Source organism: Strix uralensis, chromosome 4 (assembly GCF_047716275.1).
Source record: "Strix uralensis isolate ZFMK-TIS-50842 chromosome 4, bStrUra1, whole genome shotgun sequence".
Classification (NCBI taxonomy): Eukaryota; Metazoa; Chordata; class Aves; order Strigiformes; family Strigidae; genus Strix; species Strix uralensis.
The window spans coordinates 8806743-8822887 of NC_133975.1; the positions used below are offsets into that span (position 1 = coordinate 8806743).

General features: G+C 41.7%; 1 protein-coding gene across 5 annotated transcripts in view; it reads right to left on the minus strand.

Annotated features, from left to right (window-relative positions):
• The window catches only part of FAM53A (family with sequence similarity 53 member A), a 72799-nt gene extending 57419 nt beyond the window's left edge, over positions 1-15380 (minus strand). For 2 of the 5 annotated variants that reach the window (XM_074865560.1, XM_074865556.1), the window contains exon 1: positions 15336-15380. The gene's annotated coding sequence lies outside the window, so the exon portion shown is untranslated. Of the gene's footprint in view, positions 1-7101; positions 7191-14862; positions 14884-15227 lie in introns of those variants that run through there. The other 3 variants (XM_074865557.1, XM_074865558.1, XM_074865559.1) reach the window with 3 other exon arrangements.
• Positions 15381-16145: the final 765 nt, after the last annotated feature.

Here is a 16145-nt window from a genome sequence, read left to right on the forward strand (position 1 = left end):
AAGAGGTTAAAGGTAATAAAGGTGTACAGATTTCTCATTCTTCAGATGCAGAATTCATCCAGCTTGGCTGAGAAACATATACAAAATAAATACCAAAAATTATTTAATAAAATTTGAATTAGAAATGGAAGATTTTACTCTTATATGATGCACTATTGTCTGTAATAAATATACTACCCTTTTTCTCTCAACTATCAGGTGGTTTAGGTTTGTTTTTAAACCAAGAGGAAAGGCTTCTTCGAGAAAGGCAAAGGCAGGGTGGGGATAGGAGATGTTAAGCCTTTGTCACAGTTTATAAAGTATATTTCTCAAAGCAAGAGAAATGGTGGAGAAATAAGCTCAAGAGACTTTTTCCAGGTCATGCCTAATTAAAGCAGTGAATGTATCATCACAGCAAACTAGGACTAAGAACTCAACCCAGACAGAGGTTAAAGCATTTATTATTGCTAACTCATATCAGTAAGAAGTCTGTCTCACAGGTTTAAGCCTGTCTTTCAGACTTGAGGAAGACCTAACATTCATATCACAGACAAGTCATCTTGCATCTTTTAAAGTATCTTTGTCAGACAGGACAACCGATGAGCTGTGCCTTGTGTCTGATCCTGTACAAAGACACTTTTCCAAGATGCTTTTGTTACTTACATCTTTCCTAAAATAATCTACTGCTATTTAAACAACAGGCAAGGATTTCATTAATTTTGCTGAAGGATATTTACATCTAGCTATCAGCATTGTCCCATGACCAGTCATCTCCTTGCAACATGCAATTTGGGCTCTTTTTCCTCCTTCCCAGCACTACTGCAGAAAGCACAAGACTATGATGTACAGCATTGAGGAACAGGAAGTCTGGTCTACTGAGGCTTTTACACATGAACGCCAAGACCTTTGCTTTTGCCATAATTATGAACTAAATGTGTAAGAGTCATTATTTCAAGAATATGCTAGCTCAAACTAAGAATTATTGCCTAAGTAGTTCAGAACAAAACCTAGTGGGCAATCACCACTTAAAGAGTATGACTGTAACTTTCAGTCTATCATATTACTGGAAGTTTGAAGCTAAGGTCCTACACAAATTATTTCCACCTCCACATACTGTTTATAAATATTCTATTTAAAACCAATGGAAGTATTTATTTAGTATACAAAGCATCCAGTGAGATACAAAATTCAGACTCATATATAATAATTTATACAGAAAATATTAGTCTTTGAAGAAATATACATACTACCAGCCTAAATCTACCACACTCTCACTAAAGCCGGCTGAACATGAGCCAGCAGTGGCCAAGGCGGCCAATGGCATCCTGGCTTGCATCAGAAATAGCGTGGCCAGCAGGGACAGGGAAGTGATCTTGCCCCTGTACTCGGCCCTGGTGAGGTCACATCTCGATTACTGGGTTCAGTTTTGGGCCCCTCACTACAAAAAGGACATTGAATTACTCGAGCGTGTCCAGAGAAGGGCAACGAAGCTGGTGCAGGGTCTGGAGCACATGTTGTACGAGGAGCGGCTGAGGGAACTGGGGTTGTTTAGTCTGGAGAAGAGGAGGCTGAGGGGAGACCTCATCGCCCTCTACAACTCCCTGAAAGGAGGTTGCAGAGAACTGGGGATGAGTCTCTTTAACCAAGTAACAAGCAATAGGGCAAGAGGTAATGGCCTCAAGTTGCACCAGGGAAGGTTTAGACTGGATATTAGGAAGCATTTCTTTACAGAACGGGTTGCCAGGCGTTGGAATGGGCTGCCCAGGGAGGTGATGGAGTCCCCATCCCTGGAGGTGTTTAAGAGTAGGGTCGACATAGCGCTGAGGGGTATGTAGTTGGGAACTGTCGATGTTATGTTAATAGTTGGACTGGATGATCTTCAAGGTCTTTTCCAACCTAGACGACTCTGTGAAGCAAGTGATCCAGATTATACAAGGCTCAAGACTTATTTTACTCTAAGGCTTGAGGAAAAAAACCAAAACCACCAACACGTAGATGAAGACCAACTGGCCCTACTACTGAGACATCTGCTTCACCCTATCAGCTAGAGAAGAAAAGCCAGGGGATAAAAATAAAGATAAGCAGTAGCATCACCTACTTTCTCATAGTGTTTGCCTTTAAAAATGAGAAAAAGAGTCAAGTAGGCACATATACATGCTTAAAAAATACTCAGGCCTGAAAAACATGTAGCACTGACCCTTAACTTGTATTGCAGTGACAATGACGACTACTCCATGCACATCCTGTTCCCCCACGATAGACTGAAATATCAGTACTGAAGTACTGTTCTGTTACCAAACCCTATGGGCTTGGAGCTGAGGGATTATATAAATCTCTTCCATACATCCTGCTCCCAACACACACACAGATAATAAACCTCCTCCTATTTGCCTTCAGGTTCATTCTGAAGAGTTTCAGACATCTGGTTGGCTCGTTTAAAATAAAAAGCCCAACTAGTAGGTTTCTTTTTATGATCCCAAATGTGAAATGTTCTTGCTGGAGGCCTCAGGCCAGGTGGAAAACACTTGTGTTAAGATGCTACTTCATGGTATTTCAGGGATCTAATGAGCTATATAATCTGCACACAGGGAAGTCTCCCTAACATTAGCTTGTGTACGACTATGGAAATTAAAAACAAGGAACCTATGGTAGTCCAAGTATTTTTCAGTAATTAGTACAGCTGGTGAACTGCAGATACTGCTAAATTTAGAACTCAAGTGCTTATCAGTATTCTGTAATGATCCATACATCTCAATGCTTACAGTAACATGAAATACACTCCTCCAAGCCTTACTGTCCTAATTCTTCATACTACGACTAATACTTCCCTCTCATGACAAAATACTACGCCCAATTCAGGGGCATAAGAATTTCAGTCTTTGCTCAAAATTATAACTCTCCAGAAGATCATTGTGCAACTGTAGTGAATGAGCACATGTATGTGTGTATCCTTATTTTAGCAGTCTATGACAAATACACAGTTTACGTATTTTCATATAAAACCCAAGAGTCTAAAAAAGAAAGCAAATTACAGGAAAAGCTATGCAAGAGTAAAGTCTATGCAGGCTTGCATGCAGTAGTTAAAAGCTTTCTGCTATATTATCTATCTTGAAAGAGCATGGAAATGCATTGAACAGATATGAGATATGGTGCATAACAGACAACCAAGTTGCCTCCCATGGCCCAAACTTGTTCTCAATCATGGCTGACCATCTGTAATTTGTTACTCAAGAAACTTGAACTCATCTGGCAGAAGACACCACCTCAAGAGGCAGCACACTGAAAGACCTCAAGTTTTACAACACCCATCTAGTTACATGATCCGTTAGAATCCAGAAAAAAGCATAAACACCACACAGCTTTCATGTAGTAAGAATTTTCTTTAACATAAAGATGTCTAAGATATCACACTACAAATACCAAAACTGGATGCTAGTTTGAAGAATTTGCTGTTGCTGCTCCTTACTTTGCTTAACTACAGTTCATATCAACTTATTCACTGGTTTCCAACTTATATTTTGCACATCCCATGAGTTTTGAATGGCAAAGTCTCCAAAAAGATCTGCGCTACATATATACTGCTCCACTACACATGAACCCTCAGTAACAGTCCACAAATGCTCCAAGTATGAACAGACCACAAAGTGAAGTCCATTAAAACAATGGAATGAAAGACAAAAGGAGTACATATGTCAATACTGTGTGTGCTTTCAGCATTGGATTCGGGTATTACTTCAAATGTAACCAGACTTAAGTGTTTGCCAGACTTAAGGTACTTCAATAAAAATTAGTTCAGTTGAGCTATGCAGCTCTTACTAGTTCACTAGACCATTCCAAAAGCAAGATAACTACTTTCTCTGTCTATGTATTCAGCCTCCAACAGCACACGGAACAGCTGGATTCAGGAAGCACTGTGTTAGAGGTCAAGACCCAAACCAAGGGGTATGCAGTTGCAGTAGGCATTTAAAAAAAGCATTTGTAACAATTAAATGAACTGAAGGAAATCTCATGGGACAAAGTTACACCATGTAAGAGAAGACGGCTGTGTTAAGTCAGGAAAAAAACAGTGAACTATTTTAGCTACATCAGTGTGATTTTTTTTTTTCTTTAAATACTGAGAGGCGACCTTCTGCTTGATGGAAAAGATTTTCACTATGTACTACCTCAACACTATCAGATGTTTAATGAATGAGTCATTAATTCTACAAGCAAGTTCTGTGGAAATATTAATTTGCCAAAGTGGATTCATAGAAGTCACTAGGACTCCAAATGATGAAGTTTACTCACACAATACAGGCTATGAAGCCCTAATGCAAAACCATGCTCCTGTACTGGAAGCAAACGGGTACAAGGTGCCAATCAGTACACAAGTATTATGGACCACACTGTGATTAGTATAGGGCAGAATACCTCAGTTTTATTTGAGCACAAAAATGATAAGTAAAAAATGAAGTCTGAGAAAGGGAAGAACCTTTAGTTTTAATCTTCACTGATTGGGACAGAAATTTAGCAGCTTTAAATGGCAGCAGATAGGTGACTCGACTAGCAAGTCAAGCATGTAACATCTGCAGGTAACAGCAACAGAAAAGAAAACAGGACCATGAGTATTTGGAAGGGAAATCTGTGTCCTCCCATCTGGGTAGTCATCTTTACAGATGACTGCATTCTGACAAGATCAGCTTCTGGTAACCAAGTTGAAGGACAAAACAGTAAAGATTTATCTGATAAAGTCAACATTAAGAAAGATGCAAGCGTATACTTTCAGGTCTTCACCAGAAAACCCTCAATCTTTCAAATGATCTTTCAATACTGATAAAAACTGTGCTTTACCTAAACACACTTTAAAATAAGCCTCTGAAATTACATCTGGGTTTCTGGCATCTTCACACATGTAAAGGTTAAGCATACTATAGTCTGCATGAAGCAGTAATATCTTTTCTGCCGAAGATCAGAAACATCAAACCACTGCATTGGGGGAAGTCACTGGCTGAGCACCTGGACCCAAGAAGTACTGAAGTGATAAACAAGCTTTTGACAGCTGCAGCCTTTTCTGCAGGTGCAAGAGGCATTTACTTCATTTCAGTTTGGCTCAGTTTAACAATTAGTTCAGTAACTACTTCAGAATTTAGAAACGGGTTTGGTTTTATTTGATCCTCTCAGATCTTGTGCTCAACTGAGAAAAGGGTGAGAGGAAGGGAAGGTCCCCCTGAACCAGTTCCAAAGTTTATAGTCCTGTATATAGAGTGTTAAAGTTTAGTTTCAAGGATACATGGTATTTTGCAACTGATTACTAAAATTTGAGCATCACACTTAACACAGAAAAATCTCCCACAACCAAGTATTAACCCACCTTGCAAGAGCCTTTCTGAACACAGTTCCCCCTGTACCACCCTCAGTTGCAGCATCCACAGTCAAACTAGCGGCACCACTGACAGCAGGATGCATCTAACTAAAGCCTGAAAAAAAAGCGTCCTAACAACAAAATCTCTGTTTCTGTTGATTATGAGCTTGGAACAGTTAATTCAGCTGAAGGTGTTAGAAGCTAAGCAAGTAAATCCCACCCTGAATATCTAACCTGAGGGCAGGAACTAGGATATGCCTTGCTGTACAACTGAGTGCACAAACGCTACACACAAGCACAGCATTAATCCCCACTTTACCCATACCCCCAAGCCATGCCAGACACCACTTCAAGGATATTATGGGGGATACTTCTCAATCATACTATTCTACAGCAAAAATGGGAGTTTGGGGATAACAGCATAAAGCTACTTATATCTTAACCATTTGAAGAGGAAATTTGGTGATTTTAAGATTAGGTGTTATGCAAACATAAGTTAAAAAGCCCTTTTACTTTTTCATAACATTAAAATAAACAACTTTATTTCATCTTGTATATCAAAATATAAACAAGTATTAACATCCTAAAGTACACTCAATACACATTTCACCATCTACATTGCCTTTAACTTCTCAATACCAGGAGATGCTGCCTTACTTTTTTGGCAACATATTGTGGGGTAAAAGTGATCACTGAAGTAATCTCAGCTAGCAAACATTCAACATCTTTAGAGAAGGATTATCAGACTTTCTAAATCTCTGCTCAATTTAAGCCTGCAGCATGATTTCAAAGGATAGATGTCCATCTCCTTAGAGAACACAGTGGAAAGAATGTTTAGAAGATTAATTATTCCAGCTTGCAGCCAACCACATCAAAACTTTAACTACACTCGAATATATCTGGGTGATGAGAATAAACTACTGCATATACAGGGACTATAAACAGAACAATGATTAGAGCAAGACTAAGGAAATTACTGGAAGGTGGAAATGCAGAATAGTTTGAAGTTTACAGGGAGAGATGCTAGAGAAGCACCAATGAAAAGAATTTACAGAACTGCATCAAACAATCCCAACAGAGACAGTGCTCAGAGAAACCCATTTCTGTAAAGCACAAGATTCATTATGTGAATCAAGTTCAGCAGGGGAGATACCATGAGAACTAAGATTTCAAAGAAAGAAAGTTGCACCCATAGAGATGTCAACAAATACTTCCAAATACAAATCCAAGAAAAAGTACCCTAAAGAAAAGTTAGCTCCAAGTAGAGGGACTTATTCTTCAATGCCTAGCTTGCAATGTAAGAGAAATTTCACCTCAAGAATGGAGAGCTTGCAAACAACCCTAACTGTAGAGGACTTCAGAGTCACTCTACAACACCTGGAATTATTTGCAAGGTACCAGATTTAGGCTGTTATGTGATATATTTGAGTACAGACAGGAACAGGCCACGCTTTTTTAAAAAAAGTTTTGGACATCGGTTTCTGAAGCTAGGCCTGCCTTCATTCCACATCTGTCTTCAGAAAGAGGCCAAAATCCCTGTGACTGGTCTCCAATTCCCCACATTCCAGCAGAATCCCAGGGGAAGTGGGGAACCTTCTGTAAATGCCAAAAGGCAACAAGGAGGTGAGCAGCACCCACAGGGTTCACTTTGACATCAGAGTAATGGGGTTTAAGGACAGGAGAGAACTTACTGAGGTCATAGATCTAAGTTCAAATACTTCTGCTGTTGGAAGGTAAGAAAGGACTGTATAGTGAATGCAATACTTGGTGGATAACCATACCCAGAGAGCAGTTATCAGTGGTGCATGGGAGAACACACCAAACAGGAACCCAGCTCAGTTCACCAATTTCTTTGTTTTCCATCATCTGTTGCCAGCATAGTCATCTTGTTACAAGTAGGAGAAAGGCAGGAAGAACTGCAAGACAGTATTAAACTTCTGTGTAATTCTGACAAACTGGAAAACTGTTCTGCAAGAAACAGGATACAATTCAGTTCTGAAAGGTATGTTCAGGCAGGACAAACTGAGCAAACAGGAAGGCGAGTCAGAAGAAAGCTGTGGGCTAGGTTGGATCAACAAGCTCGCCTTGAAACAAGTGTTAAGCTGTTGTAAGAAAGTCAAATGTATGGGGATGCATAAACAGGAATATCAGCTCCAGGGCACATGAAACAGTCTTTTCACTCCACTCAGCACAGGAAAGCCTTAGCTGTAGTACAAAGTTGGGCTTTAACAACCACACTTGAAGACTAATGTGAACTAACTTGAGAAGACCAAGAATGATTAGAGCTGAAAAAAACATGACCTCTTGGGAAGAACTGAATACACTAGCTTTATTTAGGCCAAAAGTATCACAAGGCTGCAGGGTGGAGGGCAAGACACCAGGAAACAGGAACATGACAAAGAACAGTTCAAATATTTTTAAAAGATTACTTACTACAGCGCAAAGAATAGCTGTCCCTCACGCCCAGGGAATTAAGCAATAAGCTTGACCCGCAGTAAGGAAGATGTCTAGTTCCATATTCAGAACAAGTTTTAATGCTGAGGACAGCAAAGCACTGGACTGAGAAGAAAGTAGAGCTGCTCAGGCTTCTTTTATGAATTGCATTAGATGTGCAATACTACTATAGGGCAGGGGACTCACAGCCAGCCTACAGCTTCTTCAGCCCTACTTTTTGGGTTTTTTAAATGACTACCTCAATTTCAAGCCACTGTAATGTCTTTGCTTGTCCTCCTACAGTGTATGTCTAGTTCCAATGAGCTTGAAATTACTTTTCTGATTTTTCAGATTAAAACTTCAGGATTTTCATGTTCAGATTATTTTACTATACCAGAAATCTATACCACTATCACACATAAACAAATCAACTCCAATCATTCCCCACAGCAGTATGCAAATTTCAGCAATATTGCAGTATCCTGTTGTATCTTTCTCTCATGACCAACAGAAAACAGAAGCCGATTACTTCAGAAAGACATGCGTGCTTAGCCTTCCAACAACCTAGAACAGTGATGTAATAGCTTTCATTGATGTGGTGTCGCAAAGGACTGTCACAGACATATGCACGTACCTTTTACTACAACTATATAGCCTTAGGCTTAGTACTTCTTGAGGGTGGAAAGTGCTGCACACACACCAAATATTCCAAAATAAAAACTAAGATACACAGGATTTTACAGATGGGGAATTGAAGCAGACAGCATTAGTTACAGCCAGCCAGAGGGAGTCTGTGCCTGAGATGTTCACATTTAAACTGCAAAATCTAAAGTCACTAAACAGGGGAAGAATTAAGTCAGAGCTCAAGCACAAATAGGACACCTAAGAATCATACAAAGACAAAATACTATCCTTTTTCATCCTCTGTAACAGTTTTGGTACTACAAGTATTTATCCAGGTACTTGTCTGCTTTGTTTAAATGCCATCCTTCCGATTTGTGAAACATGAAAATAAGAGAGCAGCAACAGTCCATCTTACCCTCCAGGAGTTCAGCAATTTCTTATCCAAATATTGAATTGGACAGGTCTGGTCAAGATGGAGTGCTAAAGGAAGATGAGGTAAGCAAGCACACATGTAGCCAAGCTCAACTGGACTACCATACGTACTGAGAAGTGAACAAGCTAAGCTTTACACATTTCAGTGCCAGCAGCATCTTCTAAGCAGCAACACTGCTATTGTATCTTAACCGTCGGTAGCCCCTACAGCAGGCAACAGCACTTCAGTTTAGCTTCCAAGTTACTCATGCTTCTCAAATCCATCAAGATTCAACTTTGTTGTTCTATTTCATCACTTCTAAAAAATAAAAAGATGAGGTCCCAGGTACCCACTCCTTTCCCACTAGAAGAAATACATACCATGTTTTAGCCAATTCAAGTAAGTAGTTACTGAATGCTGTTTTCATTACTCCTCTCTCCTCCTCACTTACTAAATACTGCGTGAAATTATGCTCTGGGGCACAGCAGTAGTCTTGAGGCATGCTTACACACCACTATACTCCATTCCAAATAGGACATAATGAATAATTATTTGCCACTACTATTAGACTGGGATAATTGAGTAAAAAGGTTCCTTTTTTTTTAAACTAAGATTGTAATTCTGTCAGCTCATAAAAAAACTATACAGCCATACAAATAGATCCTAGGTATCTAAATAGAGACCATCTCTTAAAAAAAAAATCACACCCTCAAACAGTCCATAGGAGAGAAGTCTCCTCTGTTATGAAAACAAAGTTGGTTCATACCATGATGCAAAACCTACCTGCAGCCTCAGTGGCCATCTACATGTTAAGAAATGCTGAGCAGCTAGAGACAGAACCCAGCAGATCCAGAGCCATCCAGCCTCAAGCATGTTTCCACAACTCTCTGGTGATCCATAATCTATATCACACCTGAGGCTCCAAACTTTAATTTTTTTTCATATTCTGCATGCTACTTTTGTACTGTGGAAGTTGATAAAGCAACATGGTTTGACAGATCCAAATGACATACAGCTTTTGTCACTTGCATGCTTCCTTAAATATGATAAATTTTCATCCCTCTAAAACCAAAAGCAGTCAAATCAACAGAAACCTTGAAGGAAGACAGAAAAGTGCATTTTTCTTTGGGAAAGCAGAGGGAATTAAAGGAAGTAGTACCATTAAAACAAGAATTTTCTCTATAAACAAGCTTTGGAGGGTAGAATAAAGAACACAACACACAGTATCCAGCAGTAACTGTATGAAATGGAGGAATACTTTACTACAACAAAATCTAAAGCCACAATTAAAGAGGTGAAACATAATACATGTGCACAGCACTGAAGGAATGATTTAGTGCCACTGACATCAACATGAACTGCACAGAGCAAAAATTAAACATGCTGCAATAATAATTTGAACTGCCCAATTAGGTTAAAAAACACATTTACCCTACAAATTAAAAAACCTCCCAAACCCCTCAAAGGCATTAATGCTGTTCACAATGTTATTTGAAATGCAAATTAGAGACCTAAAGTTAATATAACACCAACAGAAGTTCCTATTATTCCCATTCATGGCTCAAGGGGAGGCGACAGTAGAAGAGAAGCCACAGCCTTGTTGTATGAGGTCTTATTAGGACAGTAAAGGCTTTTCTTCATTTTTGAAGTTAACCCACCTTAACTTCAGTGTAGAAATTGATGAATTATAAATGTGATCTTCCATAAACCCAGAAAACTTAAGTATATTAACAAATAAACAACAAGCCAGCTGCTCAGACTGGATGGATTGGGGGGGGGGGCGGGGGGGGGGCAGTGGGTGATAAGGAGAAACAAGTACTCTTCAGAAAAAGAAGAATTCAGATCCTGTCTTCTAGCATCACAGATCTCAGTCTAAAACATAAAAGTAAAGGTATAGACAGTGGTGCTGCAGTTACTGCTTCAACTATTTCCTGTACCAGCTGGGTTCCAATTTTAAAGCTCAGCAAATGCAGAAACAGCCTTCTTCCATCTCAAATGCCTTTCCCACAATGACATCTAGGTCTTAGTATACCAAGTCAGTTCTGCAAGTGACACTTCTAATGACAAGTCTAGGCAAAATATTGTTTTATTTCACACTCTTAGCTCTATCTGTACAGACTTACACGCATTGAAGAGCGACTGCCACCACTGGCACTGTATGTCCAAAGCTCTAGGCCTGCAATTTGATATACCATTGACAATATTCATCCCATTTTTACAGAAACATATCAATGTTGTCATACCAAATTCAGAGCAGAGCAATGATGCTAACATTAGATAATCAGAACCCTTGATCTTACTGTTAACACCCAACAAGCAAAACATAAGTGATGGCCTGCGTTTCACTAAAATATAACCAAGTTCAAATAATGGAAAGTCAATTATATTAGTTTTGCTTTTATAACTCAGTAAGTTTCCTAACTGAAACATTTTGTATTTTTTAAAGCATCATATTCAACTGCTTGCTTAAAAAAAGTGCTGTCAGTAAACTGAGAGCCATAACCCAGATAATGTATTTAGTAACAGCCCTGCCTACTTCCTTCCCTCAACCTCAAAATTAGCAGAGATAATGGCCTTCAGAAGTTATTTGTGTCCACTACAAAACATTAGAAGTTATTTGATGAGTTCTTTGCCAGCTTGTTAATGGCATTATTTCCCAAACTGACCAAACAGAAAAGCCGAAGAGCACAAATGTAGAAATGGCAATATTAAAGACTTGACAGTTACCTTGATTTCAGGTTTTTCCTATATAAAACAGTACTGCAATATCCAGTTGGGTCATCACAGAAAAAATTTGTAAAACAGCCTAGAAAGGAGTTAAAAATATGCCATTTTTCTTTTTTACAGACTTCCTTTTGAAGGGAAAAGAAAACCCGTAAAGAAAACCATTTTCTGAAAATATGACTGTCTCAATCCCCCTAGCAGAGTGTCTACAGTTAAGAGAAACCAACAAAGCACAGATTTATTTATTTATTTTTTTTATATAGACTCTCTTTCATCACTGGATTGCAGTAATTCACTGTTGGCTAAGATCTTGTTAACCACACAAACTCCATGACATACCAAAAAACACCCTGTCAACATAAACAGCTACCTCTCAGGTATACACAGTCAACAGATTAGAACAACTTACCTACCAAGAAAGTATCAGCCACTACACTGAGTTCAAGTGGCTGTTTTCCTAGCCATGAATTTCTTCCCTAGAATTAATGAACAGGGCTGCCTTCTGCTCATTAACCCTTCCTTCAAGAGTGCTCATAAAGCCTTTCACAGGTTTCTGTGTGTAGTTTCACCCCCCCAGTAAGCTTATGTTACTTGCTGTATCTAGAATAAAAGTTATAGCTGCTTCCACAATCGACAGGAATCCCTTACATGTTCTACCATAATATGTCTCAAAATTTAAGTTTATATGTAGATTGTGCAAGACTAAAGAGAAGGTCCTATGAACATTTACCTGCAAGATCATTCTTACATGAATATCAGATCTCAAGAATGTAATAATCTAAAAATAATCAAGGAAGTTTATTTTATAATAAAAATAAAAATTGAAGTTTAAAGCAAGCAAACTTTCTGAAAAGCACAAAACTTGTGAGCTTGCATGGGAGAGGGAAATTTACTGTGGCCAAAAGGCAAAATTTCTGTTTATATTATGACCATCAAAATACATAAAAAGGAGTTTAAACAGTAATATAAATACTAATATTTTCCACAAAAGGTTTAACAAGACTTCTTACTAGTATTTAAGAAAACTCAAAGATGAACGAGAAAGGACAAATTCTTAGAGTAAAACTCAAAACCAGCATCAAAAAAAAGTGTAGGAGCAAGGAAAGAATTGTGTTTGGAAAGTTTTAAGTACACCATGTTTCTAAAGGGAATAATCTATCAAACCACAGGAGGTGACTAGAACTGCCATCATCACTGCTAACACAAAGGAATGTAGATTGGGGGGAGGCAACAGAGGAAGGGGGAGAAAGAACAGGGAAGGGAAAAGCAGAAGGAACTAAAAAAGGGAGCTACAGTAATGGCTACCAGACTCTCAAGGAATTCCTATGGGAAAGAATAAATCCTTCGTGTTTTTTTTTTTTTTTTAATAAAGCAATCCATGCACTAAATTGCAGTCATCGCAGGAACATTAAGCTTTCAGTTTATCTACCCACCACATTTTCATAAATATAGTTTTATGCTTATACTAAACTTCCAAAGCTTAACACAATGGTTGCAAATACAAATATTTATTCTTCCAGCCTCCTCATTCTTCTGAATCATATACCCTGCAGAAAAACAGCTTTTCAAGAGGAAGTACGAAAGCTTAACTACACCAAATTTTAAATATCCCTTTATAATTATTTAATCAACTTTAATTCTCAAGTTAAAGACACAATAACTATGGATTACACACTGGCAGGTAAAGGCCGCTAGAGGACAGCCAGATTACCACAGCATGGAAGATCCTGAAAGGATATCATTAGGGGGGATGATCCTGCAGATCAGTATTTTAAGTTTATGTCTAACAGGCACCATGTACTTCCATATGATGAAGAGTGGCATCTTGTTATTGATAAAAACTAGGGATGATTTACAATAACAGACATATTAAAATGAATAGTATTTCCCAGAAATTTAAAATGAGTAGTAAACCCATTTTCTAGTTAGGAGTTCCAACAGCTTATGCAGAACTACATGAAATGTGTGTTTTAGCACCTTACACATACTGATGTCCTACCTCTGAGTCCAATTCTTCCAGGCATTTTGAGAAGCACAGCAATTGTAAAGATACAAGCTCTTCAGGCTTCATCACATACACTGCATCTCCAATAAAACCAGATCAAGTCACATGCTTCATTAGGAAAGTTTTTGCTATTCGGCAAACACTGTACTCCAGATTTCATAAGCCCAACTCGAAGCAAACAGACTATTCACAATTAAAACACATCCAGAAACATTTCAGCTTGCCACATAATACACAAACTTACTGGTTCTTGCCAAAAATGGCTTTGACAAAAATATTTTCTAGCAGTCAGGCATATGAATGGGAGGTAGTGTAACAGTAAAGGCTGTAATAACTGTTCTCAGGAGCTAATTTTAATGTAAGCACAGTGAACCAGAAAATAGATTTGACCAGCTGGCTCAACTCATCCCGAGGCCTAGAACTCGGCATGCACATTAAAAACCAGTGTCTTATCTGGTCTGACTCACCAAGCCTCTCTCAACCCTGCAACCTGAAAGTTACAGTGCTACTACAAAGCACTATTTCTGCAACGGCTGTTTTGTGGACAGTTATGATGGACATACCATTTACCTAAAGAGAAAACGCCTTAACTTTCAGATCTCTGCCAGAAGAGTTCAAATAACTGACACAACGCTAAACCATCACCTACAACAACCAGCCTCTGTCTCACGAGACCTAAAGCGACCTCCTTTAAATAGCATCCAAAATTTCAAGAACACATTTCTATTTAGCCTCCGTGCAGGCAAGGAGACATTTAATAAGCCAAATAATCAGAACAAAGCCACGTTACTGCCCTTAGAAAAGCCGGAATAACACAAAGAGCCTATTGACTCGCCGATCTCGGACTTTTGAACCCAACTGGTCGTTACACTTAGGAGCCATAAATTAGAAATCAGCTTTCCTATTGCCGAGGGAGAGGAATGAAGAAAATAATTGCCGTTTTCACCCAGGAATCACTGTGGAAGGCAGCTATTGTGGAAAATCATGCACCTACTCTGACGTAACTCTATCCTTGAGCAACAGAGGGGAGAATCGCCTCAAAAACCCCCGGGGTACGTGCCCGCAGAGAGGCGTCCCGCGGGGCAGCGGCACAAAGGCATGCCCGCGCCCAGGCCAGCCCCGCGGGGGCCGGGGACCCCCCGCACCGCACCGCCCAGGCAGGCCGGGGCCCTCGCCTGGAGCAGCCCCGCCGCGCAGGCAACCCCGAGTGGCAATTATTAACGCTAATAAGTTGGGGTTTTTTTAGATTTGGGGGTTTCTTCCTTCTGCCTGGGCTGCGGGCAGCCACCGTTTCGCTTCCACACAAAGTCTTCAGCTATAATGGCAGGGCAAAAGGCAACTAACCTTTACCTCCAGCTGTGATGAAGGAGCGCGGCCCCCAGTCTAAACACCAATACCAATCATAAAAAAATATGAAGTCTGTACCTGTTTATCTATCTATATAATTACAGAGATTATCAGACCGCAGCTCTGCGGCAGCGGGAGGCTGCTGCCGCGGGGTAGGGCAGTTTCGGGGTGACACCCCCACCCCGCAGGGTGTCCCGTCCCCCCCCTCCCAAGGCGGCGGCCCAGGCACCGCTCGCTCCCCCACCCGGTGAAAGCTGTCCGGTCCCCACAGCCGCCCGGGCTCTGTGCAGGGGTCCGGGCCTGGCCACCTCCCCTCCGCCCGGCGCTGCCTGTGAGTCGCCGGCTGCCTGAAGGGCTGTTACCTGCCGGCTGCGCTCACCCTCCGCCGGCGAGCGCTGTCCCCGCGGCCTCGCTCGCTCGCCCGCCCCCCCCCCCCCCCCTCACTGCAGCGCGGCGCCGGCCACCGGTACCTGCGCCCGCCCGGGCCGCCTCCCCTCCGCGTATGGACCGGGCTCTTCAATGGCAATTGAACAAAACACAGCCGGCTCCGCCCCCTCCCGGCACCTGCCCGCTCCCATTGGCTGGGCCGCCCGCCCGCCGCCCTTTGACCCGCTTTGCCATAGGACAGCAGGGCCAGCCGGCCCAGCCCACAAGCGCCGGGGGGTGGGACTGTTCCCCGCAGAAACGCACGGCTGAGGTGCCGGGTGGGGCGGGGAGGACGGGCCGGACTACAGCTCCCAGGAGGTCTTGCGGCGGCGCAGCTCCCTCCTCCCATTGGCTAACCAGGGAGCATGCGGAGGGGCGCGGGGAGGGGGTAGTGGTTACGTCATCGCGTCCCCGGATAGAGCCGCAAGGGGGACGTGGGTGCGCGTGCGGCGCGGCCCTGCTGGCCAGACTGCGCATGTGCAGCGGCCAACGACGGGGGTCGCCTCAGGAGGCGGGAATAGGAGGAGGAGGAGGCGGCAGTGATGGTGGTGGTTGTCGTCCTCCTCCTCATCATCATCATCATCTTCCGGGCGGTGGGGCTGGGGCCTGGCTGGGTGGGGAGGGCACGGGGGCTGCTTTTCGCCTGGAGCGGCCAGTCAAAGCTGCCCTGCTGGCCATGGGCCTTGTCAGGCTGTGGGTGAGCTCCACTGAGGCCTGGCCTGGCCCAGCTGGTTGCACCCAGCCTCGCAACACCGGCAGAGCCTCTCCCCAGAAGGGCTGAGGTGCGGGCATCCGGGCCTGTGGTAGTGCTGGAGGGGGCGGGAATGGCACCCGGGGCTTCCCCCTGAAGCCAT